General features: G+C 44.6%; 1 long non-coding RNA gene and 2 gene segments (V, D, J or C); 2 read left to right on the top strand and 1 right to left on the bottom strand.

The window, feature by feature from the left end:
* LOC138443432 (M1-specific T cell receptor alpha chain-like) overlaps nucleotides 1–26023 on the top strand; it is a 1249782-nt gene that overhangs the window by 1019352 nt on the left and 204407 nt on the right.
* LOC138443431 (T cell receptor delta constant-like) overlaps nucleotides 1–26023 on the top strand; it is a 195413-nt gene that overhangs the window by 52171 nt on the left and 117219 nt on the right.
* On the bottom strand, nucleotides 1354–25004 carry LOC138443435 (uncharacterized). The gene is made up of 3 exons (XR_011258143.1): nucleotides 24918–25004; nucleotides 19914–20059; nucleotides 1354–4907 (listed from the first exon to the last, which is right to left on the bottom strand). It is a non-coding gene; the product is annotated as an uncharacterized lncRNA (long non-coding RNA).

Here is a 26023-nt window from a genome sequence, read left to right as displayed (position 1 = left end):
ATCCCTGGGTTGGGAAGATCACCTGGAGAAGGGAAAGGCTAGTGGCTAACACTGCTCTCAAGGATTAAGAGAGTCTCCCAGTGGATTCTTACTGTTTTCTTATTCCTGGGCATCCAGATTGAAGGACTAGTGCTGATGAGAGGGGTTATGCCTGAAGCCAGTGGGTCTGTGCTGCTGCTACTGCTGCTGCTGCTAAGTCGCTTCAGTTGTGGGTCTGTACAGGCCTCCAAAAGGAGGCCTGCATTCTTGCTAAAATCTTACTCCATGTTAGGAACATGAAGATGCTATTCAGATACTATTTTTTTGCCTGCCTAAGCACGCACACCTTGGGCCAGCTTTAATTCTTCCTTTATGCATCAAGTATATCTTGAGTCCTTTCTGTGCCGAATGCCAGTCCAGACAAGTTTGAGTACATATTTGAGCTAGACAGGGGCCTTACCCTCCTTTAGATAAGAGGAGACAGACATAAAGCAGATCCGTGGGGTTTTCCAGGCTAGAGTACTGGAGTGGGTTGCCATTTCCTTCTCCAGGAGATCTTCCCGACCCAGGGATTGAACCTAGGTCTGCCGTATTGTAGGCAGACGCTTCACCATCTGAGCCACCAGGGAAGTCAGGAATAAATAGCCAACAACTATACAACCTCTCATCTATGTACTTTACCACCAGCCATCCATTTTTCCTTTTTTGTTTTTATTGGAATATAATTGCTTTACAATGTTGTGTTAGTTTCCGCTGTACAAAGAAGTAAGTCAACCATACATATATCCCCTCCCTCCTGGACCTCCCTCCCACCACCACCCCTGTCCCTCATCTAGGTCATCACAGCGCACTGAACTGAGCTCCCTGTCTTATAGAGTAGCTTTCCACTAGCTATTTCACACGTGGCAGTGTATATATGTCCGTACTACTCTCTCAGCTCATCACACCCTTCCCTTCCCTCCCCATATCCATAAGTCCATTCTCTCTGTCTGCGTCTCTATCCTCGAGCTGCAGTGCTTTCCATGCTTAGCTTCTGAGATGTTGTACTTTGCTGATTTTCCTCTACATCACTGGCTCCTCCTTCTCAGTGCCCTTGCTGACTCTTCTTTTACCCAACTTCTGAACACGGAGCACCAAGTGCCCTTGTCTAGGTCCCTCTTCCTTTCTGTATCTTCCCCTAGGTGATCTCATTCATGCTCACAGAGTTGAATTCCACAGACGTGGTCAAGACTCCCAAATTAATATCTCCAATGCAAAACTCCCCTCTGAGGATAAGATCTCCCCCCAGTTGAACCACCTTAGCACTTACACCTCTCTCTCTTTTTTTCAATTTATTTTTTTTCTCTGCACCTAACTCTCTTGAGTCATTTCATGTTTTCTCTTTTTCCATGATTGTTTAGAAACTTCCTTTATGCTCCTCCTAATTTATAAACCCCTTGAGGGTAGGAATTCTTAGTCTGTTTCATCTCTAGTTTCTACAGGGTGTTGCATAGTAAGTGTTTAATATATGATTATTGAATTTAATGTGTAAGCTGAATTTCTGCTTTAGGGATCTCTGACACACAGCCAGTAATAAAAGGGAATATTTTATTTAAAGAAATAATGCCTCATCGTTCTGTATTTCCAAATGAACAACCTCAGATGAGAGAACACAGCTACATACTTTGACATGAGGTGAATACTTAAATTTAAAAATGCTAAATGGAGCCAATATCATCCTTTGTGGTCACTGGAGCTGCCACAAAGGTTTTATATTAATAAATTGCCTACATGCCACAGCCCATCTGGCAAGGCTGGTATGTCAGTGCCCATTTGTATCTGCTCCCTCCTTTGAAATGAAAAGATAAAAGAAAATGACAAGGGTTTGCCTAAAACTCTCCCACCCAACTAGAGCAAGGGTTCAACCACATAATGCTGATTCCTTGATTTAGATTCAGAACCAAAGAGGAGGACAAAAGAGGCAGACCCCCTGGATTCCAGGAAGATGCTTCGCCAGCTGCTCTAATAGCTTGTGGCAACTGCACCTCTGCCCCTTCTTCTGAATTTTGATCCTGTTCTTTTCCAAGCTCTTCCCAAGGCCTCTTCCACCCAGCAAAATCAGCTCGTCTCATATAGCTTTAGAAGAAAAGAGGACTGATGGAAGCTAAGGATTGTCTAGAGAAAATCCAAGAGCCTGTGTGTACTTGATGATCTGCTAAAGTAGGTCGGGGTCATGATGACCATACAGAGAGGCCCTGATTATAATGTAGACATGACCCCATAGCCCCATGGTATGTGTACACAGAAGCTGCTTTTACTAATTGTGGTTGCCCTGAAAAAATTTGTCCTTGGCCTCCACATGCTTGAAGCTTTAGGGTTTAGTCTTTCAAAATGAGAGGAAAATCGTCTGGATTACCTTTCTTCCATAAAAGTAAATATTTTTCAACTACCCTGGCATTTTAAACTCTATTTTCTTTTCTTGCTAGTTTCCTTTCCCTATCACACTTCCCTGAATAAACACAGATTGTGCTGTAATATTTATTAACAAAGGGTTCTCTGGGCCGACAGTGGTTTTAGGAATTCTACCGGCATTTAGTATGCTGTCCAGCTGAGTCCCCAGCCACGTTGTAAGTGCCCACTTTCTACCACGTTGTAAGTCAACACAAACACAGCAGATTGTGAGTAGAGGCAACAGTTCTCCTCCTAGCACACCGCAGTCTCTGGGTCACCAATCTGGAACTTGAGCTGGCATGTCTAAAACTAAGGTCTTCTGACAGAGACAGACGGCTGTCTGTCAGTGGAGTCTTGCAAAAAAATCCCCTTTCCCTGTGCTCTCCCAGCGCATCTTCTTGGCACGTGCCCTTCCCTCTGCATCTTTTGTTTCCTGCATCCCTGATTTCTCACTGCAGCCTGGACACTGAGATCAGTTTAGATTGATGCTGAGTGCTCTGTACGGACCGCGATTTCACTCACAGTGCTGCTTCGATCTGACGGGTGCTGAGGTTCTTCCTCACGCTGGGCTGTCTCACTGCCCATGGCTCTTCCTTCACTCTCCTTTGGTAACATCCCAGTCCACAGTCACTTCTCAGCCACACACGTGTGCAAACTCTCAGATTCCTTGGCAATTAAAGCCCTGCCAACTTGGGTAGCTTGTATTTCTATTCAGTCTTTTCATTCACTCATACCAAGTGTTCATTATGCAGCTCAGGGTTAACAGCCCTTTAACTTGTCACTTCCATGATTAATATAACAGCACCTGCATTCTAAACTAGATTTGAACACAGCGGCACTGTGGTCATCATTAAACAACCACTTGTAACTATTGTGTCCCTGGCCATGGCGAATATGATATACGGGTAACATTGTACTTACCCCAGTCCTTGGCCCTATACCCATGCCCACTTTCTACCACAGACTCGTCACAAACCCCACATAACCAACGAGGATGTTAGAGTTACAGACGGTATGGCAACAGGCAGAAGCAAAAGCAGAGTGGGTGCCCTTCCTGGGACATGACAAGCGTTATGGTAACTCAAGCTGCTGTCAGACAAACATCCACTCACATACTAATTTTCCCACTTCACTGATTTCAGAGTCTCTTTTTCCAGCCCTCAGAGCTACCTCCTGGCCACTTTTTTTTAAATCTACCCAGCTACCTTCCCCAAAGCACCCTAGAGGGTGTCCAGGTTTCTCTTCCATTGTTTCCTCAGCTCTGTATCCTTAGAGCTGACTGCATGTTTTAGCATTCTTTCAGTCTCATTTCTTTTCCCCATCCAACCTGTGATAAAACTAAGCAAAAGATGCATTAGTTCAGAGCACAAGAGGCAGGAGATACCCTGGAGCTGTGTTTGGGCTAGAAGGCCAACCAGAAAAAGCATGGATGACACAAGTATTTGCTGGTGGCTGTGGGAGCCACAGGCTGTTCTGGCAGTTGGGCCACCACACCCTTCTCCCAAGGAAGAGAGAGTGAGGCCTCTCCATCTTGGCATTTCACCTCCTCTGGCAGCACAGTTCCAATCCAAAGAAAAGGGGCATCTCCGTGTCTCTTGCTTGAGGTAGGGTGGGAAGCGTTCACCCTCAGGGGAGGCCTCAGCTATTTCCTCTCCCTTTGATTGGAGGATAAAGGTTTTGGTTTGCTTCCCTGTGGAAGGTAAGGCAGGGGATTTCCCTGGGGTTCTGGGAGAGCCCAGTACTGTCACCGCCCTCTGCCTTGGGCACCTTGGCAGGTTAGAGGATGTAAGATGTATAAGATCTTTATTCTACATGGTGCCCAAGTTACAGAATTTGAGCTCCTTAAAGGCATGAAAACACAGACATTCTACTCATAAGCTCTCATCTCCAAAGGAGAAAAAAAATTTTTATCTTCTCCCTCTCTCTGACCTATTCCCCAGTTCTACTGCCAAATAAGAACCTTGAGCAAAATATTTTTCTCCCTTTTAGGGGAGGAGAGTCGGAATGCTTTTTCTTATGTGCAGAGAAATATCACAGAGGGGGAGGAGCTTCTATTCCAAGCTTGTAAAGCAAATAACCTCTGGGCCCAATCCAGGTTTTTCCAGCTTTTTCCTCTCTATTGGATATTGTTGGATGGAAGTACAAAAATACCATTGTTTTGGGTTTGCTACTTTATAAATAGACAAAGGCATAGGATTAGCCTCTTATCAGCATGAACAGCTCTGTTCTGGCCTCTCCATGTTCCACCTGAGGACCACCAGACCCCCACAGTAATTCCAGCAGGCAGGGGAAAAGAAAGAGGAGTTCCAGAGACAGCAATAAATTTACATTCTACCCACAGCTCTCGCTGTGGCAGCAATCTTCACTGTGAAATCAGCAGTTTCAGGAGAGCAGAAGGTAATTCACCCCCTCCAAAACCACATGGCCACTTCAGGGCACTGCACACATCTTCACTCTTTATGGCAGGTCTCCTTGGATGACTGTGCTCTGTTGTAAGTCTGGGAATTACAGGACAGAATCAAGGAAGCAAAGAGGGAGGGAGAGTGGGAGGAAGAAAGGGAAGAAAAAGAGAACACAAAATGAAACACATCAAGAACCCATTACCCTGTGGGGCTGGTGTACTGCAGGCTGCGTTCCACTGCACACAGAGAGAGATATGCTGTCCACAGCCAGCACACTCTCCTGGCTTAATTCATTCTCTCAGGAGGATGTAAGTAGGGTATAATTTAGCTCTTGACGGTCAGGGCAGATTTGCCCGTTTTAATCCACAGAGAAGGACCCAGAAGGACAAGGACAAAAGCGCTTAACAACCGTTTACTAAACACCTACTTAGTGCCCAGCACTGCTGTAGGTGTTCAGGGCAACCAGGAGATAGCTGAAGCTGACCTCAACAGGCCCTCATGCCCTCTGATTCATAGGAGGAGGGCAGTGAGCCATCACTAGAGAGGAGAGTTATTGAGGGCCCTCTCTTGGTCCTGGAGAAAAGGATGGGACTGACAGTCTGTCCCAGTCATAGGTGACATCTGGCCACAGGTTTTGGTTTGTCCCCAAGGCCAACACTATAATAAGCCTTCACTGCACTAAAGGTTTATTCTTTGTTTTACTAAATGATCCTCTAACACAGTGGTTTCAACCCGAGCTGCACATCAGAATTAACTAGGGAGTTTTCTTTACATCCTGATGCCTGGACCTCATCCCAGACCAATTAAATCAGACTCTCTGTGGGTAGCACCCAGGCTTCAGTATTTTTTGAAACTCCCCAGAGGATGCCAGTGTGAGGCCGAGATGAACCATTGCATCGAGGTGGAGGTGATTGTGCTACTTACCTCTCCAGTTCTCCTCTGCCTCTGTACTCCTCTTGTCTAAGCTATTATATTTCCTCTTTATTTTTAGTTTGTTCTACTTTGTCCTTTCAGTAGCTAATTCTACAATACCCCATTAAACCTTTTCTCATGCTTTAACTTTGCTTTCTCTCATTTAATTTTCATTGCCCGCTCCACTTACTCCGTCTTCCCATTATGCTTATTTTGTGCTGTGCTTTCTCTAGTACAGCATTGACACTTACAGGGCCCTTGACATGAGCAGAGTACTACAGGAGACACTTAACTGCTACTAGAAATTAAATCCAATGCAATCATATTTTCCGTTAAATCCTGTGTGACAGTTATGGGCCCTGGTCCTGCGGAAGATGGGCATTTTGGCAAAGTCTATCTCCCTTTCTAGGAAGCAGCTCCCTGGGTACATAAATTAAAGATCCAAAATAAATATACTGCAACAAAAAATAAAAGGAACATCCGCAACGAGGGGGGAAGGAAGATTAAAAGCTGTCTGAATCTAAACAGTACATGTGCCCTGCCAAAATATTGGCCTCACTTACGAGGGAGATGCTGCCATTTGCAAAAGCCCCCAGATTGTCTGTGAAACTGGTGAAGCTGTTCTCTGGGGGCAGAACACCTGCTGATTCGGGCTCATTTCCTCCTTGTTGTCCACAGGCAAGCCTGAGAGCACACAGGCGAGTGCAGAGGCACTAAGAGTGAGATGAGGAAGAAAGGGCGGGGAGACAGTCCCAGAAGCAGGCTCTTCAGAACCCCCGTCTGAAGCCACGCAGCGCATCTCCTGCCACTCGGGTAGGAGCCGCCTTGGAGCCTCAGAACTGCAGAACCTGCGGCCTCTTCCTGGGCCAGGTGAGCCCTGAAGAGCCCGAAATGTTGTCACCCTCAAGGAGCCTAGCCAGGCAGTGAAGCCAGTGGATGTTTGCCCAATAGTTGGGTGAATGGAAAAATGACTTCCCTGATGAAATGACTCCCGGGAGAGACGACAAGAAGACGAAACTAGAAGGCGGCTGTGTCACCCCACTCTGATACTTCAGTCCCTCGATGCTCTGCTGGGGCTCCTCTCTCTTCTTTCCCTCTGATTTTGTTTTTCAGGAATCAAGTCAGACGTCTTGTTGGAGCAAGAAGAGATGTTTGTTCCTTTTAGAGAAAGTGATATTTTGCAGTGCCAAATGACAGGGGCAGGGAAATGAATAATTTCATGATAGACTGGTGTCAGAGGACCCAAGATGGTTCCCTGAACTTTATATACCAACGAGGAGACTTCTATGGCCCCAGTATCCAGAACAACTTTACTGGCAGAGGCCAATTCTCCCTGGAGATTCTTGAAACTACAGTGAGAGAGGAGGGACTTACTACTGGATGCCCTCCTCACAGTGCAACTCTTCTGGCTCTGCATGCGTGCGTGCGTGTTATGTCACTACAGTTGTGTCCACTTCTGTGCAACCCTATGGACTGTAGTCTGCCAGGACCTTTTGTCCGTGGGATTCTCCAGGCAAGAATACTGAAGTGGGTTGCCATGCCCTCCTCCAGGAGATCTTCCCAGCCCAGGGATAAAGCCCGCACCTCTTACATCTCCTGCATTGGCAGGTGGGTTCTTTACCAGTAGGACCACCTGGGAAGCCCCTGGCTCTGCGCAGGTTACAGCAAAGCCTACTCTTCCCATCTTCCACAATGATCTAAGGGTAGGTCTCCCTATAGATCAGTCACAAGGTGTACCCATGCATATTATTTTAAGACTGAATGAGGCAGCATTATCCCCCATTTTACTGTCTAGAAAACTGAGGCTTAGGGAAGTTAAGTGACTTGCAAGTAAGTGGTGATGTCAGGTGCAAACCCAGATTCTCCAAGTCTAAATCCAGTGACCTCTCCACTACAGAACAACTGCCCCTTGAGACTAGAGGAGGCTGTGGAAAACAAGGATTCCTGAGGACCCTGCCCAGCCTGCTATGTAGACAGTGTTTGGTCTGAGGGTCATGTGAGCAGAGGTGGGCTTACCCAGCTGCCTGCTCATGGCAGTCTGTGCAAATTCAAAGAAATGGAGTAGGAATTCAAAGAACTCAACTTGAAGAACAGGAAAAGCAGCTCTCTGCTTGAGGTTATGGGGAAGTGAAGGCTGAAATGTGATGAGCAGGCTTGCAAAGGTCCCGACTTACTACCCTCAAATCTTTCCTTCTTCCTTCTGTTTTCAGTGAGGCCAATAAACAGATCTTTCTCCATTGCTATGTCATCTGTGTTCATGTGCTTGGGACTCCTCAGGCACCACCCTAGCCCTGAAAATATTTAATGAAATCTTAACTACCTCAGCCCCACAGCACTCTCCAGCCACTGTGCATTAATGGAAAAGCCAGAAGCACAGTTTGTGTATTAAGGTCAGTAGTGCCTTTCTTAACCTTCCTCCGTCTGGTAAGTCTGAAGGAAGCAGATGTTTCTGTAATGATATGGCCTTATCTTTAGAGCCACAGTCCCAAGGCCTGAGGTCCTTCCTGTGGCCATGATCTTGAGAATGTTCTCTTTATTGATGTTCCTGTGTGCTCCTGGTGTGCTGTAGACAGCGACTCACTTTCAAGTCAGACATCCTGTGAACAGAAGTAATCATTTCATTTCAGTCAGCATTTTTGAGGACCAATGTGGGTTCCACTGTTTCCATTATTTCCCCATCTATTTGCCATGAAGTAATGGGACTGGATGCCATGATCTTAGTTTTCTGAATGTTCAGTTTTAAGCCAATTTTTTCATTCTATTCTTTCACTTTCATCAGGAGGCTTTTTAGTTCTTTGCTTTCTGCCGTAAGGGGTCTGTGTATCTGAGGTTATTGATATTTCTCCCAGCAATCTTGAATCCAGCTTGTGCTTCATCCAGCCCAGTATTTCTCATGATGTACTCTGCATATAAGTTTAATAAGCAGGATGACAATACAGCCTTGATGTATATTCAGAAAACTAAGACCATGGCATCCAGTCCGATCGCTTCATGGAAATAGATGGGGAAATAATGGAAACAGTGACAGACTTTATTTTCTTGGGCTCCAAAATCACTGCAAATGGTGACTACAGCCATGAAATTGAAAGATGTTTGCTCCTTGGAAGAAAAGCTATGACAAACCTAGACAGCATATTAAAAAGCAGAGACATTACTTGCCAACAAAGGTCCATCTAGTCAAAGCTATGGTTTTTCCAATAGTCATGTATGAATGTGAGAGTTGGACTATAAAGAAAGCTGAGGGCCAAAGAATTGATGCTTTTGAACTGTGGTGTTGGAGAAGACTCTTGAGAGTCTCTTGGACTGCAAAGAAAGCAAATCAGTCAATCCTAAAGGAAATCAGCCCTGAATATTCATTGGAAGGACGGATGCTGAAGCTGAAACTCCAGTACTTTGGCCACTTGATGCAAAAAACTGACTCACTGGAAAAGACCCTGATGCTAGGAAAGATTGAAGGCGGGAGGAGAAGGGGCCGACAGAGGATGAGATGGTTGGATGGCATCACCGACTCAAGGGACATGAGTTTGAGCAGGCTCCAGGAGTTGGTGGTGGACAGGAAAGCCTGTCATGTTGCAGTCCATGGGATCGCAAAGAGCAGAACACAACTGAGTGACTGAACTGAACTGATGGGTCCCACAGGTGTTTTGGAGGGATTACACAGGAGATAAAGACCAGAGTAAGCAAGAACGAGGCCACACTTATACATCCTAAAGAACTGCGCATGCCTGCATGCGAAGTCCCTTCAGTCGTGTCCAACTCTTTGCGCCTCTGTGGACTGTAGCCCACCAGGCTCCTCTGTCCATGGGATTCTCCAGGCAGGAACAGTGGAGTGGGTTGCCATGCCCTCCTCCAGGGAATCTTCCTGACCCAGGGATCAAAACTGCATCTCTTAGGTCTCCTGCATTGGCAGGTGAGTTCTTTACCACTAGAGACTTAGCAGCAGCAAAGGCAGCAGCAGCAGCAGCAGCTGCGCCACCCAAAGTACTGTATACAAAGGCAAAAATGTGGGGCTGAGGGGCTGTGATCTGGTAGAAAGATGCCTCAGGAATGTGCCTTGAGGTGGTGTTCTCATAGCACATAAGATTGAGAAAGATGGAAAGAATGGGGGGCCAATGGAGATTATGGGGAAGAATGGATAAAGCATCCCATCACAGTCTTGTCTCTCCTACTAACTGTCCAAGTCTCAAATGTGCTGGTTTTTATATAAATGGCAAAAAAGAAGGAAACTAACAAATAGCCAAGCAATGAACCAAGTGTTGGCAAATATAATTTCATTTATTCCTCACAGATTGTGAAGAAACGTAAGTTCTTCCTGAGCTCTCTCCTGTCACATGAATGGCCAGGCATCCCCCAGGGACTGGAAAGTTGTGACCTAATTGCGGAGCAGGAGACAGAAAGAATGACTGAGCACCAGGAACAGAGCCTGCTCAGAGCCTGAGGAAGGAGGCATCCAAGGGTGGGGCCCTGGCACACTTTTCTACCTTCTACCTAGGCAACCAGCATAGGCTATTTGTGCTTAAGTTCCATCTTGCTCCTGCCATGGGCCCAGGCCAAGCTGCTGTAGCAGATCCTGACTCTTCCTGACCAGGTAGTCTCCTGGCCACACCCTGCCCCATTTTCCTTCTCCAGGGGATCTTCCTGACCCAGGGATCAAACCAGGGCCTGCTGCATTTCAGGCAGATTCTTTACAGTCTCAGCCACCAGGAAAGCCCCTACACTCTGCCCCAACTCCCACAAAACCTGCTCCCTCCCCACTGCTGTCTTCCACCTCTGGCTTTGATTTATTGTTCAGGCAGACTCTATCCTCATCAGGCCCAGAAGAAGGTTGTCTTTGTCCATTAGCATAAAACTTTTAAAATTACCTCTAACCTGTGGCAAATAGAAATCACAGTCATAAGCATAAGCACTACCTTGGAATTTTTCAGAATGACTTCTTGAATGATTTGAGAGAAATCAACAATAATTATCTAAGAAGACAGGCTTATTTGAGTCCTGCTAACTGTTCTTTTGATATTAATGCAACTTTAAGCCTACAGCACTTCCTCCTGCCTCAGGGCCTTTTAAAAATAAGTCCTCCTTTCTTCTGCAGAAAGTTCTTTCCCTTCACAGGCCCCCTATACTTGGTGTATCAAGCAGAGTCCCAGCAGGAGAGAGAGGGCATTGTCAAAAGGGTGATTAGGGAGACTCTAATGAAAAGGACATTTGTGGGCAGGTGTTAAGAATGGAATTGTGTCCCTCAAGAAAAATATGTTCAAGTCCTAACCACCAATAGCATAGAAAGTGACCTTATATGGAAATAGTATCTTTGCAATTGATGTAATTAGTTAAGATGAGGTCAGACTGGAGTAGGGTGGACCTCTAATCCAACATGACTGATGAATTTGTAAGAAAGCCCTGTAAAGACAGAGACGCTAAGCAAACACCATGTGACAGCTAAGGCCAGCCAAGCCAAAGAACACCCAGGACTGCCAGCAAACTAGCAGCTTCTAGGAAGAGGCAAGGAAGGGTCCAGCTAAAGGTTTCAGAGTGGGCATAGCCCTGCTGACACCTTGATTTCAGACTTCTAGCCCCCAGAACTCTGAGACAATAAACCTGCTGTTTTAAGCCATCCAGTTTGTGGTACTTTGTTAAGACAGCCATAAGAAATTAATACTTCTGGGTTATGGGAAACCCAGAAAATGATAGTGAAACATCTGGGTTTGGCAACAGAAAAACAGCTGCCACCCTAGGCCTGAAGTGTGAAGCACAAGAGCCTTTACCAAAAACTGCAGCCTCCGGTGGAGGAAAGCAGAGACTAGCACGGCACAGCCAACTGGAAGTAGCCTGGAGTGAAAACACCCCACCTCACCTTTCTCCTTCTTTCCAATCTCCTGCTGGTGCCTCCCATTGGCCAAAATGAACAAGATGTCAGCAAGCAGGGGAACCAGGTAGATGTTGTCCATTGAGGTCAGCCTCTTAGAACAGTGGTCCCCAAACTTTTTTGCACCAGGGTCCAGTTTTGTGGAAGATAATTTTTCCATGGACCTGGAGGTGGGGCATGGTATCAGGATGATTCAAGCACATTATATTTATTGTGCCCTTTATTTCTAATTTAATGCTGCAGCTGATCTGACAGGAGGTACTGGTCTACAGCCTGGAAGTTGGGGGCCCTGTCCTAGGGGAGGAAATAGAGTGATCTGGAGGGACAAACAGACACTATCCAGCACTCCTGGGTAACTTCTGCTTTTGAGTCTCAACTGCAAAGTCACTTCTTTAAGAAAGCCTTCCCTGACCTCCTGACCAGACTCTGGCCCCTGTAATATGCTCTCAAAACCCTGCATCTGCAAGGTCCTTGTCAGTCTGCAGCACTGGAGAAATTCATTATGCAAATCAGTAAGCAGTGACTGGCGCTCATGCTAGAAACTAAACTCCCTGAGAAAAGAGACCATATCTGTTGTTCATCACTGAATCCTCAAGGTCTGGCACATAGTAAAAATGACTAGATTTATAGGATGTGCCAAGAGCCAAGCAACCTGATATAAAAAGATCAGATATGTAAACCCAGAAAGTTGCCCATGGCAACAAACTGTAGAGAACACGTACACATCCTATGGGTACAGATATTGCAGTTTGTAGTGTCAGAAAACATGACCACCTTGAGTACTTGCTCATGGTCCTCTAGAAATGCTGGGTGAGAGGGGCTGTTGGATAACTGAGATGACAAGAGGAAGAAGAGCAACTACCATGAGGTCAAGCAAATTTGAGCTTGCTGCTAAGTCACTTCAGTTGTGTCCGACTCTGTGTGACCCCATAGACGGCAGCCCACCAGGCTCCCCCATCCCTGGGATTCTCCAGGCAAGAACACTGGAGTGGGTTGCCATTTCCTTCTCCAATGCATGAAAGTGAAAAGTGAAAGGGAAGTTGCTCAGTCATGTCCGACTCTTAGCGACCCCATGGACTGCAGCCCACCAGGCTCCTCCGTCCATGGGATTCTCCAGGCAAGAGTACTGGAGTGGGGTGCCATTGCTTTCTCCAATTTGAGCTTGCTTCCACCTGAATCCTCAGGCCAGTCTGGTCCCAGTTACACTGGGGGAAACAAGAAAGCTCATGTGGGTCTTGCTTCACCTGCACCCATCCTCAGATACTGGACACCTCTTTATAGACCAAGTGGTCCTCTTCCCAGCTTCAGCTGCACTTCCTAGTTTCCATTACTAATTTACCTGTTTAATTTCAATATCTCATAGATTATTAACCTTGAAACCCAAAGTGCAGGTCCCAAAAATTCAAATACACCTCTCTTTTGAAGTACATCTAAATTTAGCTGTCATAAACAGGGATGTAGTGGTGGTTTCTAAGTTTTTTACATTGGATTTCTCTTTTATACTTGGGTGAGTCACCCTTATCCAACTTTGCCTGGAGGGAGTTGGCAGTAAACACAATCATTACAACACCCACAGTCCTTGTGAACACACTATCAACCTCCTTATTTGATGGTTTTTATGATTATGGCTGTAAATGTCAATAATTCTTCTTGCTATTAACTCTTAGCAGCACCACAGAGCACACAACATACACCTCTAACATGAAAATGGTGCGACAATATCAAACTTAACTTCTAGGGTGGGTAGCATTGACGGGCATTGTCATCTCATTAACAGGCAGCAGGCTCCACATGCTTTCTGTGATTGGCAAAATATCTCTTATGTAACAGAACAGCTGCCAGAGGTTGGTTTCCTCAGGCAGAAACATGTCACAGAGGTGTTGACTCAGAGGAGGGACCAGGCAAGGACCAGTCGGGAGGCAGAGCTGTCCCCAGGCGAGCCATGCAGAGGGTCTGCTCCTTCATCCACCCCACCCTCTTCTGGGCAGGTAAGACAGATCCTGGAAACTTAACTGAGCAAGACTCAGTGAGGCATCAAGGCTGCCAGGGCCAGGCCCTCAAGCATAGCACCCCTTTCTCAATGAGTTTAGCCCCAGTCTTCACTGAGCCTATCTTGTGTCTTTTCTCTAGGAGTCATGTCAGCTGTCGTGTTGGTGCCTCAAGACCAAGAAAATACTGTGCCTATGGGGAAATCTGTCACCCTCAGCTGCTCCATGAAAGGAGCAATGTTCATCAGTAAACACTATATTTTCTGGTACAGGAAGACCCCAGGTAACACAATGACTTTCATATACAGAGAAGAGGGTGTTTATGGCCCTGGGTTTGAGGACAACTTCCGAGGTGAAATTGCTAATTCAGCCAACCAGGCTATGCTGGAGCTCCTGAAGGCATCAGAGAGAGATGAAGGGTTTTACTACTATGCCAGTGAGCGCCACCCTGCTGCACGCTCACTTCTAAGCAACTCAAACGACACAGATATCTAAGTGGAACAGCATCTTCAACAAGATCATGACTTTCTCTTGAAGAAATAGTTTAGCAAACGGAGGCCAGAGAAGGCTGACATCCATGCCTTTCCTTCAGGTTCAGTGGCTCATATCCTGCCCTCGAGCTCCCGTGGTGCTTAGATAGGCAATCCCTAGTCGGGTGTGGCCCAGTATGGAGCAGGAGAGGAGAGACAGAACAAGAGTCAGAAATTGTAGCACTTACTGTACATCCCTAACAGTTTTCTTGGAGCTTCATAAAAGATTTGGCCACACAGCCTGAAGTACTTAGGATATGATGTAAAAAGAAACTTCCCAGAATATGACTATGGCAAGCTCCAGTTTCTCCCCAACCGCATACACCAGGAATCTAGCTGTTCTCGTGGAGGAGGGCTGGGAAGGTGGAAAGACTCCTTCATTCCTTTGGCATCAATGAGACACACTGCCTGTCGTCATCCCAACATGGAGGGTAACATCGGATCTCTCGTTTCCTGTACTATTTTGGACTTTTGCTCTCCTTTTCATCTCTACTCCTTTACTTCTTCTATATGTGCTAGAAACAAAACATTGAGCAAATTTTTTCCACTGACATTTCTTTATCATTCTTTGAGCAGCTCAATTTAAATTCCACTTTTATCTTAAACAGTGTACTTTTCAAGATTTAGATGACTGACAGCCTATTCTGAGGCTGAACTGATGGCCTTCCTTCTGGCCTTGTCTAGAAAATCTACCATTCACATTACTGAATACCTTATTGGAATGTTGGTGATGGTGGGTATGCTCAGTAACTAGATTATAGTGGTGGTCTCATGGATGTATGAGTACATCTGAATTCATCAACTTGTGCATTGTAAATATATGCAGTTTATTGCACATCAAGTGTACCTTGATGGAGTTATAAAAATATTTTTTAATTTAAAACAAAAATTCTTACAGCCTCAGTGGGCTCCTTCAAGCAATGTCTAAGGAAAACTTCCTACAGTTAACCCTTCTAATCAGAAGTCCTGCCATTCATAGAACATAGAGGCTGACAAATGTTTGCCAGATAGACACACAATTGGTTCCAGTCATGGACCTTCAGTTTTCCAAGGGTCCTCCCAATCGTTCCATCTCCCATGATTCTGCCTGACTATATACATGTATATATATAGGCAGCACTAGTGGTAAAGAACCTGCCTGCCAATGCAGGAAACATAAGTGACATAGGTTCGATCCCTGGGTTGGGACGATCCCCTGGGAGGACTTGGCAATCCACTCCAGTACTCTTGCCCAGAGAATCCCATGGACAGAGGAGCCTGGCAGGCTGCAGTCCATGGGATTGCAAAGAGTAGGACACAACTGAGTGACTGAGCACACACACACGCATACATATATATATATACATATATTATATATTTACATATATAGGGATGACATTTTGGAAGCTAGATATTGTCAAAGTTTTGGAGCAATGGTTTTATAAGACCTGCAAGATATATTTCTATCAAGATATATTTCTTTCTCCCGAAGTGGGTCCTTCTGAAAGAGACTGGAAGAATGTGTTTGATGAGAAGGAGGAGAGAAAATATTTGTACAAATTTGTAGAACTGTGTGTTCTCTGTGATAATGATTAATATCTATCGTGTGCTTTCTATAGTGTTCTGAACACTTTACATGAGTTATGTGAGTTAATTCTCTCAACAATCCTACAATGCATTTTCTATTATTATCCGCATTTCACCAATGAGGACACTAAGGCACAGAAAAGCTAAAACACTTGCTCAGGATACTCCTGGCAGTAAGGAAGCGTGACAATTTTAGGCTCTGGAGCTGGAGGACACAGTACATGATTCAGGAGGCTGGGAGGAGGTAGTCCGTGGAGGAGGCCATCCCCAGGACGTGTCAGAAATAAGGAACAACAGGGCTGTGCCCTCGCCACCAGACCCGTTCCAACCAATGCTTCGTGACCATCTGTCAAGAAACTAGGACAACGCAGCAGGGGTCCCAGATGACTTCTCAATGTTTTCTAACTCTGAGGTTTTGTGATCCTGACACAAGCTTCTCTGTCTTCTAAAATCATCTGTACCTCTTCATCTCTGAAACCTAGTAAGGAAAGTCACATTTTCAGAAATTATGAGTTCCATCTTCACAGTGTTATAAAAAACAAATAATAGGAAGTAAATTGCATTGCACATTAGTAGTTATTCCATAAATTTACTTAACATAAGAAAAAAGGCTTCCCTGGTGACTCAGACAGCAAAGACTCTGCCTGCAGTGCGGGAGACCTGGATTCGATCCCTGGGTCAGGAAGATCCCTTGGAGAAGGGAATGGCACATTCCAGTATTCTTGCCTGGAGAATTCCATGGACAGAGGAGCCTGACGGGATATAGTTCACGGGGTCACAAAGAGTTGGACATGACTGAGCGACTAACATAAGAAAGTGGAATAATAAAGTGGAATAACTGAGAAGAAATAAACTAAATTATGGAGTGCCAAGATGCAACCACTTTCAAGTGTGAACTCAGTTAATCCTTATAACAGCCCCGCAGGTCTTTATTGTCAGCTCTGTGTCACAGATGGAGCTACTGATCCTCAGAGAGACTGGGTAGCTTACCCAAGTTTCCCGAAGCAGAGCAGGGATCTGGGTCCGAGTAAAGGCAAGTGGCCCAGGCACTAGGCCAGGAGCCACGGGATACACTAAAGAAATCCATCACCTATAATACAATCTGAATTAGAGAACAACTGGGAACAAGTGTGTGAAGTCTAGTCATCTGTGTGATGTAGAGGTTGTCCTTGACTCGTTGGCCAGTCCTGGGGAGAGGGCATGGACGTGGGCTTCTTCTCCTTCCTCCTCCTGACTCCTTCCTCCTCCACTTTTCCCTCCCTTGCTTGAAAACCAGTTGCAATTCCAAGTTATTTTCATGAAATGCCTCACTCCCGTGACTGAAGGAGGACAGTTGCTACCCAGCCCCTTCCCACTTTCACTCCTGAGCCCACCCTTAGGTCAACAGCTTGTTTCCCAGGCCACAGCATGGAAAACAAACCCACATATTCCTCGTTTCTGATGCCTAGCAGCGGCAATGTCTTATTGAATTCCCTGAGAGTCAAATTCCCTGAGAACTGAGAGCCGAAGAATTGATGCTTTTGAATTGTGGTCTTGGAAAAGACTCTTGAGAGTCCTTTGAACTGCAAGGAGATCAAGCCAGTCAATCCTAAAGGAAATCAGTCCTGAATATTCGTTGGAAGGACTGATGCTGAAGCTGAACCTCCAATACTTTGGCCACCTGATGTGAAGAACTGACTCACTGGAAAAGACCCTGATGCTGGGAAAGATTGAAGGCAGGAGGAGAAGGGGATGACAGAGGATGAGATGGTTGGATGGTATCACCGACTCTATGGACATGAGTTTGAGCAAGCTCCAGGAGTTGGTGATGGACAGGGAGGCCTGGAGCGCTGCAGTCCATGGGATCACAAAGAGTCAGACACGACTGAGCGGCTGAACTGAACTGAGAGTCTCTCAGGTGCTGATGCATTCACTGCCTTCTCCTTGCCTTCAAAAAGACCGCCTGGTATGGCAGCTACAGGAGTCTGGGGCCGATGTGATGAGAGCTAGAGAAATTCTGTGGGTCCCTGGCGGATCGACAGACTTGTTAACTTTATCATCCATGTACATCTGCACCCTGAGACAGAGTGTCTGAGTTCGTCTCTTCCATTTTCTCTGACTTATTGTCACTTACATAGAAGCAGCAAAAGGGCTCAAGATCTATCATCCACAACTCCCTGCATTCAAAATGAGCAAACTGACACCAGGAAGCACTGCAGTGAATTAAGGTGAGGGAGCCACCGTGCAAAGAAGAGAACTGAGTTCAAACCAAACTTCGCTCTAGGTAGGGTCTTAGCCCCCTGCAGCACCTCAGACAGAAAGTGCTGACTAATAAACTCTCCATATCAACAAGGTGAAGAAAAGCTGGAATCGAGGCTGCTTTCCTACTTCTCAATTCAACATCTTGCCTCCAAGTATACATTGAAATCATGGGGTAATAACATCTCTAATATTTGGGGGTTAGAGTCCTTCATTCTTCCTCTGGCAAATACCGTCTCTCCTCTCTGCCTAATTTTTCTCCATAGCATTTATTACTATTCGATGCGCTGTATATTTTACTGGCTTATTTATTTGTTGTTTAGCTCTCCGCTGGAACACAGGGATTTTGCCTGTTTTGCTCATTGTGTTACCTCTAGCACTTGGAATAAATCTGGCACAAAATAGGCACGCAGTACATGTGTTGAATGAAGAAGTGAGTGAAATGTGCAATGAATGAGCAGTGTGTATCCTGCACTGTGCTGCATGTTGGGAATGCGATAGTGCCCAAGACTGGCGATAACTTTGCCCTCAGAAATGCTTTATCCAACCCTCATCTATCTGCTAACAAGATTTTCTAAAGAGTAGATAATAAAGCACTCTAAAACACCAAATAACTGACTCCTGGAGAGCAGACATCAATGCTCCTACATTCCTTGGACATCCCACCATGATCGGAATAAAATGGAAAGGTGAGGACAGGGATGGCAGGCTTTCTCCTTTCACCATATTTTCTCTCCTTCTAATCCTAAGGCCCCCCAAGCCCCAAGTCTTGAACTGCTGGGGATAAGCTTGAACATTTCTACCTTATTTCCGAGAAGAATTTTGCAAACTTTCTCTCTAAACAGACTGCTGGGGCATGCCACCTCTGAACCAAAAGACTCTGGAAAGAACAACTCCTAACTCCCTCTCCCCCTACCACCACTGCCATCAAATGATTTTGGAATTCTTCAGGAATGCAGAATCCCTCAGGGTCTGTGTTTTTTGCAACTCACACATGCACAGACACAGACACTGTGAGTGGTAACAGTGCACAACTGTGTAGATCAAATACTGGAGGAACTCCCTGAAGGCACGTAGCCTGGATGCTTGAGGCCCCCAGGCGCAGCTGGCCTGGAGCAGTGCTCCACCCAGCATGCAGGCTCCGCAGGAAGAGGAAGTCAAGCCACCATGCGAGAGCTCCTATTCATTTCAATAGGGCAGGCTCTCCAACTCTGTCTTTAAATAAGAAATCTAGAGACTTCCCCAATAGCCCAGTGTTTAAGAACCCACCTTGCAGTGCAGAGGACGCAGTTTCGATCCCTGACCAGAGAACTAAGATCCCACATGGGCAACTAAACCCAGGTGCCACAACTAGAGAGAGTCTGTGCACCATAAACCCCGTGCAGACAAACAAATAATTTTGTTTTTTTTTAAAGAAAACTAGTAGCTGTAAGCTTTCCATTGCCTGCATACATGTGAGAGAATAGGGAAGCTTTAATGGTCATTTTCTGGCTTAAAGGACAAAGCCCCAGGAGAATTTATAACTTTCAGAAAAAGAACTGTCAGTATAAACACATTACTAGGACAACAAATTATTAAGAAAGGAAACCAATCCAAAGTGCAGACTTTTGGAGATTAAAGTTATTTTCATAAAATATAACAACATTATTTATTCAATAAATACTTATTAAGTAGCTACTATATGCTAGGTACTTTTCTAGACTCACTGGGAATACAGAAGTTCAGGAGTCTATTTTAGTGAAAACAAATACGAAATAAGTAAAATATGTGTTAGATTGTGATGACTACCATGGAAAGGACTTGCAGGGAGGTAGAGAGAGTAGGAAACCGGGGGTCTGATGGAGGCAAATTTTTTAAATCAGCTGATCAAGAAAGGCTACAAGGAGAAGGTTACATTTCAACAAAGGTCTGGGATGAGCGGTAAGATATATTTAGTGTCTGGGTGTTTTCCAGAATTTTCTGTTAGAAATAACATTTTAATGGCCAGTTTTATGATGCATAATAGTACCAGTTTTTCTGCAGCTTGGAGGAACAGGCAAAAATTTCTTTTTTCTTCTCTTGCTGCAGGCTCTGTCACCAAGCATTCAGACTTCCATTTTTTAAAATCAACATGATGTATTTCCATGAATTAGTACCAGTGGGGAGGAAGCTGTGCTGAAAGGTCAAAAACATAGAACACAAAAAGCAAGATGGTAGAATTGCATTGACAAATGGAATCTGGGGCAGGTAATATTTTTTCCCCTCCTTAGGTGACTTAAGAAATGGAGAAATTTGACTTTCTCTCCAGCCCACAGCCAGCTGGTAGAAAAGCCAAAAGACAGCAGGGCTTCCAACCCCTGGTCATGAACACCTCCCACCACTCCCTGACCTGGTTGCCACAGGAAAGCACCCTGTCACCCCCATATTTTCAGCCCACATCCCTGCTATGCTACTCTCCACTCTGGTCAGCTGGAAAATCTCCTCCTAGCCAAGTTGAGCTGGAAGAATAAGATGTCTCATGGGTATTGTGGGAGTCCAGAGCCTCAAACAACCCCAGAGGGTCCACTACACTTCCACTCTTGCTTTCTACCCCTTTCTAAAGAGACTCCATGAAATCTCAAATGCTGTCCTAGGCATTTTCCATTCCTCGGGGAGCTTAGCTCCATTCCAAGTTCATAACAGGTGTTCAGTATAAAGACGAAAGGCTGGTCTCCCACTCTACCTTCTCAGCCTAAGTAAACCCCACTCATCAGGGACCCTTCTCCTCACTCCCTGACCTTTGACCCCACAGCAGTGCCTCTGATCCTGTCTACTGAGGAATGGGTGGGTCAATGGCCTGAGCCTGCCTTCCATTCAGAGAAAAAAATTTCCCCTTCTTTCTTTTTCAAAACAAACAAAAGTCCACCATATGACAATGCTGTTAAGAAAAAGAAAGCTAATGAGGTGCTATAAGACTATAAGAATGGCAGTGTTATACTCAGCACTGATCAGCTCTTCCCACAGATCACTGGCCTGACAGATTTCTGAATTAGCCTGAGTAAGTCTTGGAGAAATTAAACAGCATTGAATTGAAGCCTGTGAGGAGTTATTACACAACGGAAAAGAAACCCACCAGACTGGAATATGTGTTCAAAGTCTACTTTTGCCCTGTGAGAACCTACACCCCTCCCCAGGCTTATGCACAAGGCAAGGAAGCTGGAACTGAGACAACCTGAGGTCCCTTCCCATTCTCATCCTCTATGCTGCTGTGATCAGTCACCCTCTGAGCCAAGAAAAAGAGAAAACATTCTGAAATTTCAGCAAAAAGAAGTTAAAAATGAAAAATCCCCTTAAAATGAAAATCATCAATAGTTGTAAAGAGGTACCAATAACAATATTCTTTGATGACCTACAGTCAAGGAGTACTTTTCTATGTGTAAGTAGAGGAAAACACAGAAGCAAGGCCAGAGTAAGGCATTGCCCAAGGTCATTCTGTTGGTGAGTGGCTGAGCTTGGACGCAAGCCCAAGAAGCTGCCTCCAAAGATATTGTGCCATACAACCCAACAGGCTCCATTTTCTGGAGCTTATTAAACCTTTTAAATCATGTCTGTGGGCAAAAGTGTGGGTCCAATCCCTTCCCAAAGTCATTTCTAACTGTATTAGGCTCTATTCTATAAAAGGAACCTGTGCAAGGAGGGAAAAACTATTTCCTTTGGGTTCCCCATGATACTATCTTTACATCCTGCAACCAAGAAGACTGATAGCCTCAGCGGTATGTTTGAAAGCACTTTTCCACCCTCAATTTCCAGCATGTGGTATCTATCTGGACTGACCCTCTTTGTGCTATTCCTCTATGATAATGCATGAATCATCCTTTTGCAGAGAGTATCATGTCTGTCTCTCACAATTCTTATCAGGGTTTCCTCTTTTCCAGAGGTCCAGTCACTGAATCATCTGTGGGGACCAAAAGAAGCACTGGGGACTCCCTAAGGACCATCCACAATGCCTCTGGATTTAACTTCCCAGTAGGTCACTCACAGCAGTTCACTCTTCTAGGTGAACTACTACCATCAAGTTCTAGAAAGACTGCATGAATTTTCTTTCTAAAATTAGTCCCTTCAGACTAAGGTTAAGTGTTTCAAATTTTCCATGGAGGGAAGATTTATTCTCACTAGGAATAACATCAACAATCACTTATATTTACAAACAAACAAACTGAAACCAGAGGCTGAGTATTATTGTGATTTCACCACTACAAACCACAGAGAAACTGAAGGGGGTTGAAATCTCCCTAGTAAGCAGAATAAAAGGAGAATTTGCATGTAAGATCAGTGATCTTTCTCCAGCTAGATCTCACTGTCCCAGACCTACACCTCCATCTTAATCATACTTGGTCTTCTATTATTTTTATTTAAAATGATTTCTTTGCTTTGCTATTTTGATCTTTCCCAGCCTTTTCATCTTCCAACTTACTGCATCCAGAGGTGGCTGGGCCAAAGTGTGAGAAGAGATGCGATGGTACCCTAAGGAACCAGCCCTGAAAGACCCTTTCAGAAGTCCTGTTGGCCAGAGGGCTGTTCTGAATGGTGATAGGTGGCCAGAAAGTTAAGCTCATATCTGCCTCTCACGTGAAGCTGACCATGTGCCATGGCTGCTTTTATTAGCCCTGGACTTCTAGAACATTGGAGGAAAGAGACAGAAAGAGCAAAACATATAATTATACCAAGGGGAAAGAAAGATGAGAGTGGGATCTTCTGAGTTTCAGATAAACACATTCTATAATCCTTCCCACATTTCAGATCTGTGAAAACATCCTTATCGTGTTAACAGAAAGTTTCCTGGCACAGTTTAAGTAGGCGTATTTTCCTCTCTTAAATAGGTGGCAATATAGTGCAGATAACAAAAGTGATTATACAAGAATAAATATGCTTATCATTCACAAAAATATTAAAATGTGTTGAACTTAAAAGCAATCACCTGAAAATGGTCCCTCACGTTGGTAAGGTCTTTTTACCTATCTTGATATGAACAAGTTTAAATATTTGGTCTAAAAAATTTAGTCTACAAGCCGCATATGTGTTTTTATACATAAGTTCTTTGAATTGTAAAAAGAGCATGGGTGGTGGAGTCAGACAAAAGTAAGGAAGAATCATAGCTCCTCATTTACTGTGGGACCTTGAACAAGGTTGCCCAACTTCTTAAACCTCTGTTTCCTCACAGATAAAACAGAGATAATAATACCTATCTCACAGAGTTATTACAAAGATTAAATAAAATACTTGCTAGAAGTCACCTGGCACTCCTGGGTGATTAGCACATCAAACGTGCTCAATAATGCTAATATTCTATACCCCTGGCTCCTATTCTCTCTCTTTTTTTAATGTGGACCATTTTTAAAGTTTTTGTTGAATTTGTTACAATATTGCTTCTGTTTTATGTTTTGGTTTTTTGGTCACAAGGCATGTGGGATCTTAGCTCCCCAACCTGGGATTGAATCCACATCCCCTGCATTGAAGGGCAAGGTCTTACCCACTGAACCACCAGGGAAGTCCCAATACCCTCAGCTCTTAATGGTCTAAAGGAGGGTGGTTTTCACTCAGAAGAGAGAATAAAGATCTAAAATGAGAAGAAACATTGATAATAATCAGAAAGACTTTTTCAAACCAAAAAGTCCAAATGTGCTGCCGGCGAATTTTTCATAAAAATATCTCATCAGGAATGTTCTTTCCATACAACCTCTCTACGTTCTTGCCATGCATTGATGATAGTGAAAGTCTCAAAGATGAGTCCAGTACTGGAAGGATCTAGGTCCCCAATAACATACTGTGTCTTCATTGCCCTCTGTCTGTACCAGATGAAGGTGGCCCAGGCCAGTCCCAGCTTTAGCAAAAGTAACAAGGAGAATGAATTTTTGATGCCAAACTCTTCCAATAGACATGGTTTAGATGTCTAGGACAATAGCTGGACCAGGGAGTCTCAATTTTCAGAAAGCTCAGCCTTAGAGCTTTGAGGATACTCTCCCACAGGGCCTTCCCAGTCTTAGGATATTTAATTGACGTACCTTATTAGGCATGCAGAGATCTTTTTTCATCCTCATAAAGGAACCTGTTACGTTTAGTTACTAACCCGTGAGGGAGGACATTTGTCCATCCTCATGTTACTCATGCCTTCTACCTAGGCTTAGTTCACCATAGCACTTGGCCAAGAAACTCAAGTTCCCTAGATAAATCCCAAAGGTAAATCCTCATTTCAGTACTTTGGCTTTGTCCTTTTAAAAAAAAAAAAAAAAAAAAAACTATAGAGAACTTATGCAGGCAAATTAGGAAGAAAAGTAGGGAATCAGAGCTACTGTTCTGCCAGAAATGCTTGTTCTGTTGGTAGATGACAGTGAAGGGTATTATCTGTGCCAAATCCCTTGAGGGAAAGTAGCTGAGATTTGAGGAAACTTCCACCTGCTAAGAGGAACTGGAAGCCTATTGACAAAAGTATGGGGGAAGGGGAGACAGAACTTCACTTCTTATTCTGTGACTTTACATAAGTCACTCAAACTCTTTGAGCCTCAGATTGTCATCTGTACAATAGGTTATATTAGCTGATCGCTACACTTCCTTAGGGTTTACCTGGTGGCTCAGAGGTAAAGAATCCGCCTGCCAGTGCAGGAGACTCGAGTTCGATCCCTAGGTTGGGATGATTCCCTGGAGAAGAAATAGCTACCCACTCCAGTATTCTTGCCTGGAGAATTCCATGGACAAAGGAGCCTGGCAGGCTGCAGTACAAAGGGTCACAAAGAGTCAGACACAACTTAGCGACCAAACAACAACATGCCTGCTTCAGCACTAAGCTGTGGGTCTCTGTCCAACAAGAAAGAGAAGGAAGCAGCTGTGGGACAAAGGGAATCACATTTCATAGATTCCCAAGACTGTGATGCCCAGATTCCTGCCTGGCTGATTCCTTTATGTGACTCGATAAGGATAAAATCAGAAGAAGAACCAAACAAAATACACTCATGGTTAATCAAAAGGGATTGAAAGTCAGTGCTAACCTCAGACCTACCTTACTTTGCCTCCAGCTCACCTCCCTTGGGACACTCCTCCTCCTCTTTAATGCCTCATCGGGATTTTTCAAAAACTGTGATCACTCAAGGTTGAAGCTTTTAATCTCCCACGTATAAAAGGATATGCAAATAGAGTTCAGTTTCCTGTTGGGTCTCTGCCAAGGTCTTAGCCTGGCAGTTCTGGGAAAAGAGCCAAAGACCTCATATTTCTTGGCCGTTAACATTCTCCCATCTGTGCTCAAGTCAGCAGCCTGGGCTTTGGGCTGTGGCTTGTCTGTAGTCTTACGCTTCCCTAGGTTTTAAAAATGGTTAAAGAATGGTTAAGAATGGTTCTGCATGAAAGTAACTTGGCCCTCAAGAAACCAGACAGAGAATTATCTGGTTATATTGGGGGCCAATAAGAAAAAGACCGAAAGTCTATATTCCTAAATTATAGTCTCAGAATCCAATCTTATAAACTACTTCAGGTACTGATATTAATTAGACTTAGGCAATGCTTATAAATTAGTCATCTGTGTTAGTACAGGGTGTCCTACATCATACATACACAAGGTGGGAAAAGTAATATCCTCAGGTGTAATAACAGCCCTGGACAGCATTTGAAAACAAAAGACCTGAAAAACGCAAGACATTTCAATGTGTTTCTGAGCCAGAAGCCCTGCTAAACAGCAGAATCAGGGATCAGACCAGTTGTCCCCTGTGTCTCCCTATTGAACTCACACAAAAGAGCAGCTGCCATTTTTATTCCACATGAGGCATCCAGATCCAAGGTCACTGAAATGTTGTTATCAATTTTCTGATGGAAAATAGCAAGTTCCAAACTCGATTAAATCCGACCATTCAATAAGCATGGAATTTCCTCTTTTTCTATAAATATTCTGGCTTATTTTTATTTTCTAGTATTTCTTTTCTGAAGCCAACAGCCAAAGGGCTCTCCTGTGCGTTTGTATTTCCATTATAAGGTCAACATACAAGTGAAATTATTTAATTTTGTCACACACCTCTATGGCGGGACTTCCTCTTCCATTCTTCTGTTATCCCGGGCACCTTCCAGGAGCAAGGAGCTCAAGCTTGGAAATCTCTGGACAAATCGTCACCATAAACG

This window comes from Ovis canadensis, chromosome 7 (genome assembly GCF_042477335.2).
Source record: "Ovis canadensis isolate MfBH-ARS-UI-01 breed Bighorn chromosome 7, ARS-UI_OviCan_v2, whole genome shotgun sequence".
In the NCBI taxonomy this organism is placed as follows: domain Eukaryota; kingdom Metazoa; phylum Chordata; class Mammalia; order Artiodactyla; family Bovidae; genus Ovis; species Ovis canadensis.
The sequence above is the reverse complement of the archived record's forward strand: the minus strand, read 5'-3'. Positions and strand labels throughout refer to the sequence as shown.